The following is a 7,821-nucleotide window of genomic DNA, read 5'->3' on the forward strand; positions in this document are numbered from 1 at the left end:
TCATATTTTTTGTTATTTTACTTTTTCTGCTATGAACTCTAAACCCCTGTTTATCTGCCTCCCAGAACTATCTATCCTTCCAGTCTTGAAGGAGTGATAAGTTCTTTCTGGTTCACAGTTCTTCAGACAACACCATACCTTCCACGCATTTTTCAGAAGAAGCAGCTTTTAAATTCATCTCAGAGAATGTGCGAAGTCTCACTGTCATTTATCAATGTTGACATCTAAGACTGAATTAGCTCAATGGACCTGATTTCTACTAAAGACATCAAATAAATCTGGGAGCTAACAGTCCTTAAATGATCAGAGTTCTTTCCCCAAAACTAGGCTCACTCATGGGGAGGTTTCTAGCCATATTATTATGAAGTTTGAGCTATGGAACTCAAAAGTCCCTCAATTCTTTAAACAGATTAAATATTTGTTCTCTCACTTTTCACTTGTGTTTGTTTGGTTTTAAAATTCTTTTAAAATTTTGGTTAACATGATTACAATTCACTGTCACTGTCACTGTCCTCCCGTTCATCAATTTGCTTGAACAAATATTATTGTGTTTGGCATATCAAATACATCACAGGTAGCTTGCCAGGCTTTGCCTTGCGGGTGAGATATTCTTGGTAGCTTGCCGGGCTCTCCGAGAGAGGAGGAGGAATCCAACTCCATGATGGACGCTTGCAAGACGAATGCTCTACCCGCTGCGCTATCAATCCAGCCCATGATTAAAATTGTGTTCATTTATTTTGGGGGGATATACTCAATTATTAAACCCTTACCACCAACATCATACCCAATACCTGCCACAAATGTCCCTCTGTTACTTCTAAACCAGATCCTTATTCAGCCTGATCCCTACCCCTACTTCTTAGGAATGAATGTTTTGTAATCCAAGGTCAAGTGTCTGTCACTGTTCAATACTATTTCCATATGTTGTCTCTCTCTATACCACAGATGAGTGAGATCATCTGGTATTTGTCCTTCTATGTCTAACTTTTTTCACTTAATATGATATCCTCGGTATCATTCGTGTTGCAATAAACTACAAGATTTCATCTTTTATCATAGTTACATAGTACCCCATTGTGTGTGTGAGTGTGTGTGTGTATATAAAACTTTATCCATTCATCTGTTATTAGACATTTTGTTGTTTCCATATCCTCTGATGAACATAGATGTGAAAATATTATTAAATTAATATTTTGTGTCAAAAATAATTTCGTTATTTTTCTTATTAAAAGCAAAACACACACATGTAATGAGCCTGAGGCTACTGCAATGCAAGAAGCATTTTGGAAGTGGCATTACTCCGTATTCATCTTCTACAGTATGTGTCAAGTATTAACCTTATTGTCCGAGGATGCAGAGAATATAAGGAATGCTCTCCGCTGATCCTTTAGTTGAAAAGTCAGCAGTACAGTCAGTTTTGTATTGTAGCTTTCTGGTCTTCATGACACCAGAATTCAACAGAAAACCCAGCAGGTTAATTCATGCCAGACCTAAACAGTGTCACATCACCAGGTTCAAGTCAATGGACAGAATATGGCCTGGAGTATCCTGGAGTCTCTGAGAAATTTTTTACACCCTCTCAGCACTCTATGATTTATCCAATGAGACTCTACCGACCAGAAGAAAATGGTGAGATATGGTGAAAAAACTCAATGAAACGAACACTCACTCAGAATATTCTATCCAGCTAGCTTACCATCCAGATTTGAAGGAATGATTCAAAAGCTCATCAACAAGCAACAGCTTAGGGAGTTCATATCCTTGAGGCCAGTTTTGTAAAAAGCATTAAAGAAGGTTTTTTAAAAGACAAGATAGTGGATTTTGATGGAGGTAATGTCACACTGGTGGTGTTGGAACACTAAATGCTTGAAACAATCATATAACAAACAACTTTGTAAATCATGGTGTTTTTAATAAAAATTAATTTAAAAAAGTAAATTAAAAAATACAGGCTTCACAAACACATATAACTTCTATAAAATGATGACAGCTATTCCTTCATCTCAATAATCTTGTTCAACACCTGTGTTGATGATTTTAATCAAGAAACAGAATGGCAGGATAGATCAGAAAACTAAATCCAACTATCTACTAGAAATATATCTGAACAGTCAGGCTAAACAAAGAGTCATGGTTAAAGGCAGAAAAACAATTCTCTTTTAAAAAAATGGTGGACTAGAGGGTGCACGGGGAAACAGAGAGACAGTACAATGAGTAGAACACTAGCATTGAATGTGGTTGACTAAGGTTTGATCCCTGGCATCCCATATTGTCTGCCAAGCACAGCCAGGAGTGATTCCTGAGCATCATCAGATGTGGCCCCAAAACAAAAACAAATAAATTTAAAAAAGACTGAGGTGACTGTAAAATCTTAGCATGCTGAAGATTGTGTGTTGCTCTCTGGACACCTCTATCTTTCTGCCTGCGTTCAGTGCTCTTGAGCCACTGTGTGTGGTCTGGATCAGGACAACTGTTGGCCAAGGGCAGACGAAGGGAGAAATTAGAGCCAGGCTGGTGGATATCAATTGTAGTTTATTTCAATCCTCTTCATTCCTGTCTCTCCTCTGCCTGCTTCTCTCCTGGGCCCCAATTTGGAACCCTTTCTCCTTCTGGCTCTGAGTCTGGATCTCTGGAGCCGGAGCTCCTTCCGGATCTTACTAGTCTTAGTTTATATAGCAATCATGTAGGGTGGTGACACAATGGTGTGTTGAACATCAACAAATCAACAAAAAGAGGTAAATCCACTCCTCCAGGAGATTAACTCAAGGATAAAATCTCTTCTAAAGAAAGAGATTACTCCAGATTACTAGGAGATCTGCTCAAGGGTGAGATCCCAACAAGGGTGTGTTTTTTCTTCATCTAGTAATCTACTTAAATAGTTGTAGTAAATCTACTTCTAATATTTCTAGCAATGTCATTCTGTATGAGCACAGTAAGAGATATAAACTTACAGTTTGGTTCTTCCTGAGAACATCTCACAAAACATTTAGACAATACTAAACATATATGCACCTAATGATAGATCATCAAAATATTTAGAACAATTGCTAATATATCTGAAGGAAAAAATTGGAAGCAACACAAAAGTGTTAGGAGACTTCTATCACTACTGGATAAATCACCTCAACAAAAACACAAGGAAACGCAGGCCTTGAAGAAAGAAATGGAGAAAATGGGAGATCAGACTTTCATCCCCTAAATGGGATCTTCATTCCCCAAAAGTGGAGTAGACACTCTTCTCTTGTGCACATAGGACATTCTCCAAAGATATAACACATGCTGGGCTACAAAACTTATCTCCATAAAATCCAGAGAATAGAAATTATATCAACTATCCTCTCATAAGATGATTCTTTGAAAATGAAAATTAATAATAAAGTAGAATAAAAAGTCAAACACTTGGAAATTAAACAATAAAGAATAACATATTTTTATATACATTTTAAGATTTAAAGTGAAAAAATTTTAAAACATTTTACAATATATCTCAGCAAACTTGAAAGAGGAGGAGGGAAATCCTCAATTTAATAATGGGGGTCAGGGAGGGCTGGGACAGACAGCACTAACATTAATGTAAAATTTTTTAAATTAAAAATATATTAATTACAATTTTTACATTTACCTAAATTTTTAAGTGAGGAAACCGGGATATAAATAAGGGAATGAAGAGGAACTCTGAGAATGTACTTAATTAAATTCAAGGCTCAATGGCACACTGTTGACAAGAGACAGTTTAGACATAAAAATATAAGAAAATAAAAGGAAAAAGGAATTAAAAATACTCTGCATAAACAGATGTGCCACACTAATAACAAACAAATATACTTCAAGACAAAAAAGAGTATAAAACATATAAAGATGTTACTTATGAATAATAGTCAATTCATCAAGACAATATAACATCCCTAAATTATATCCTCCTGATGATGGAGCTTCAAAACACATGAAGAGAGATTGACAGAATTAAAAGGAGAAGCAGAAAATCCACAATCATGGTTGGAGATTTTAACTTCCTGTGTCAGCACCTACAGAGAACCAGGTGAAACCATATAAAAATTTATAAGATAAAACAATCATTTCAAACTAACTTCCTCTTACTGATATTTATAAAGGTATTGCCCAAAATAAGCATAATAGAGTGAGTGCACATATAACATCGACCACGCTAAATCATATCTTTGACCATAAAACAATTTTTTAAATTTCAAATATGTAGAATATATACTTGAACCGCAAGCTGATCTAGTTAAATGTGGCAAAATAATGGGAAAAACATTGCTAGGAAATTTCCAAGCTATTTGTAAATTAAACAGCACACTCAAATACAGAGAAAGAGTAAATCACAAAAGACTGTAGAATATATTTCTGATAATTTAAAAACAGTAAAACTTGTAAGTTGAAATTGAGGCAAAGTTTATAGGGACATTATATTTTTAATATATATATAATAAGACAAAATGTTTAAAATAAATTATCTAAGTTTCTATTTTAAGAAATAAAAAATTAATTCAACTTGAAATAAGTAGAAAGATGGAATAAAGAAATTGAGAGCAAAATCATCTTTAAAAAATTTTAAGCAACATTAAAGCAACATTTGAGAAACAGATTTTAGAAAAGCATAGCAAGATATAATAACTAAATATCTTGTGGAATTCTGAATGGAATCATGAAGCAGAAAACAGACATTAGGTAAAAACTAATCAGAATAAATAGTAATAATTATAATGTACATATATTGATTCAGCTATGATAAATGTCCCACAGTAATGTATGTTATCAACAGAGAAAGTTTGTAGTCTGTGTATATTTTCTATTATAACTTTGTAATTTTTCTACAAATCTAGAACTACCCATCCCAGTTCATTTTGCAAATCCAGCACAGCCTGATCCCAACCCAGAAAGGAGAATTACAAAAAAAAGGAAACAATCGAAGACCAACACAATTCATGATACAGTAGGTGATATGCAATTATTCCCAGAAATGCAAGACTAGTTCAACAATTGACAATCTCTTTTATTTCTACATCAACATAATAGAGAAGGAAATAATATAATCATTTGACTTGATTCAGGAAAAAGCATTTGAAAAAAAAATCAACATTCATTCCTAACAAAAACCTCTCAATGGACTATGAATAGAAGGAATATTTCTCATTCTGATAAAAGGCAACTATGCACAAATAGCATCACAATTAATTGATGGAATACTAACTGCTCCTTCTAAGTTTGGGGCTACATCCAAAATAAAATTTTCCTCTTCCTTTCCTTTTGTCATTGCTGTTTGTTGCATGACCAAAACTCATACATGCCTGGCTGTGGGGTTCCCACCCCTGGCAAAGGCGCTCACTGAGGGGATCACACACTTCAGCTGCAGTTCCCACATATGCTGCCCGAGGGTAATGCTCATTTAGTGCTTGTGTACATCCTAGCCATCATGCTCACCAAAGGTCACTGCAATGCTCACACACAGGCTCATCAAAGGCACACCCCTAACCATGGTGCCGGCACATTGTTTTTTAGTTGTGGTACTTACTAGGGACCACACACATCTGTCTGTGTACCAGAGATCACACATCCCGCTGTGGTCCTGGAGCCCCCAGAGAGCAGAGTGGCCAGCACCATGCTCAGCACCTGCACACAGCACTGGGGATCAAACTCATGGCCTTAAGATTGTGAGACAGGTGCCCCTACCCACTCAGTATCCTGGGGCCCCTGTTCAAAATAATTTTTTAAGACCTGAGCTATTTGTATTTTTTAGGCATTTTGTGTGTCCCAAAAGAGTTTTGATTTAATTTTATGTCCATTAAGTCAACCAGGTACAAAGCAATACTAGTTTGGGGATTTTTTTTTATGATGGTAAAAGGCAACATAAAAATGTGTCCAAAATAACATGCTATGTAATTCAATTTGCAAAACAATTTAAATCAAATTTATCAAACATTCATAAAAGCTAAAAATCATTCAATGTTGGGGCCAGAGTGATAGTACAGCAGTTAGGATATTTACTTTGAATGTGGTTGACCCAGTTTGATCCTCGGCCTTTCATATAAACCCTCGAGTACCTCCAGGAGTGATCTTTGTGTGCAGAATCAGGAGAAACCCCTGAGCATTGCCAGGTGAGGCCCAAAAAACAAACAATCAAATCAGTCAGCCTTTTAAGAATTTTTTAAAAGTTTTTTATTTTATTTTCATAAAGTTGTTCACAATAATTGATTACATTCAATATTTCAACCCCAATCCCACCACCATTATACCTTCCCATTATTTTGAGTTTTCCTTAAGGAATTTTTTTAAAATAAATTAAAAAGTAAGATAGATATTAAAAGTAACTGAAGACAACTTAATACGTGCTAGTGGTACAAGTAAGGTAACCAATGATAAGTGGTTCTAGCTTCCATTGTTTCATATTTTATAAGGATGGAATAGCACATGAAGGAGTTTAAATTGAGGATGGAGATGTAGCAAGAGGTAGAGCACACACTTCAAATATTTGATTCTCTGGTTCAAACTTAGGCAGAAAAAAAAGAATGAAAAGAATTTAAATTTTATTCTGGCCACTACAAGACTTTCTTGGGTTTGGTTTTAGACATTTGAGAAAAAAAAAAAAGATGGTATAATGAAAAGATTCTTCAATCAGCAAAATGTGATCAAGGTCACATTTGACAGTTGTATGTTTGGAACTCTGTGCTTTACTAAAGCAAATGATGACCAGAGAGGTTTACAAAACTTCTCAAAGCTACAAAGCAAATAAGTTGTAACAGAGGTTAGTGTGAAGATGCAGAAATTTCAGATTTTATTTCCCTGTTTCTATTGTTGGTTACGTGAGTTAAAGAGCATAAGAAGAGGGCAGGAGAAATAGTATAGAAAGTAACTTGTCTTGCATGCAGAAACCTCCAGGACTGATCCTGAATCCAGAGCCAGGAGAAAGTCTTAAGCACAGCTGGGTGTGCCCCTGCCACAAGGGGTGAAAAAAAAAACTGGGAAAAAGTCATTCTTTTTGTTTTTTACCACTAGGTAAGTGAGAAATATCGAATATCCATGTAGTGAATATTCAGTGATAGTATAGGATGGAAAGTATAGAGAAAATGAATATTTTTCTCTATTGAAGTCCTATCTTCCTTTCTTTTCTAAACCCTCCTTTCTTTCCTACACCATACCCCCAGCACCCCTCTTCTAGTGTACACACACACACACACACACACACACACACACACACACACACACACACTCCCTGAGCTCCCTGTTGCCCATCAGTACAGACAATTAACTGATTCACAGATAGACAAATCTATCTTCTTGCCATTTCCAGTGGTTAACTGTCAGGCTTTCCTTGAACATGAGTATAAACAGATGCAGAGAGCAATTATCCTGAGTAAAAACAGATGAGATGCTGATAACCAGCTGGGAATGTAGGGTGAGATAAAGAAGGGCCTTTGAGGCTCTTGGTAGACAAGCCCAGAACCAGTACTACTCATCCTAAAGACCATAGAGTGGGTGAGGTCATGCCAACTTGGGAAAACAAGTGCCTGGTTTGTATTTCATTTTTCTTTTCTTTCTGGGAATGGCAAATCTGGGAATACCAGAGTCACACCCTGCAGTGCTGGAAGGGCCATTCCATGGCAGGGATTGGACCCAGAACCTAATGATTAAACCATTAATCATGAGCCACACCGGAACCCTGATTCTTTTTTCTTTATTTTTCACTTTTTTTTAATGGAATCACCATAAATTACAAAGTTACAAAGATATTTCTGATCGATTTTCAGAACTGGTGATGTTCCAACACCAGTCCCTTGACCAAAGTCGACTACCCTCCACCAA

The sequence above is a fragment of the Sorex fumeus genome, unplaced genomic scaffold (assembly GCF_029834395.1).
Source record: "Sorex fumeus unplaced genomic scaffold, SorFum_2.1 ptg000033l, whole genome shotgun sequence".
Classification (NCBI taxonomy): domain Eukaryota; kingdom Metazoa; phylum Chordata; class Mammalia; order Eulipotyphla; family Soricidae; genus Sorex; species Sorex fumeus.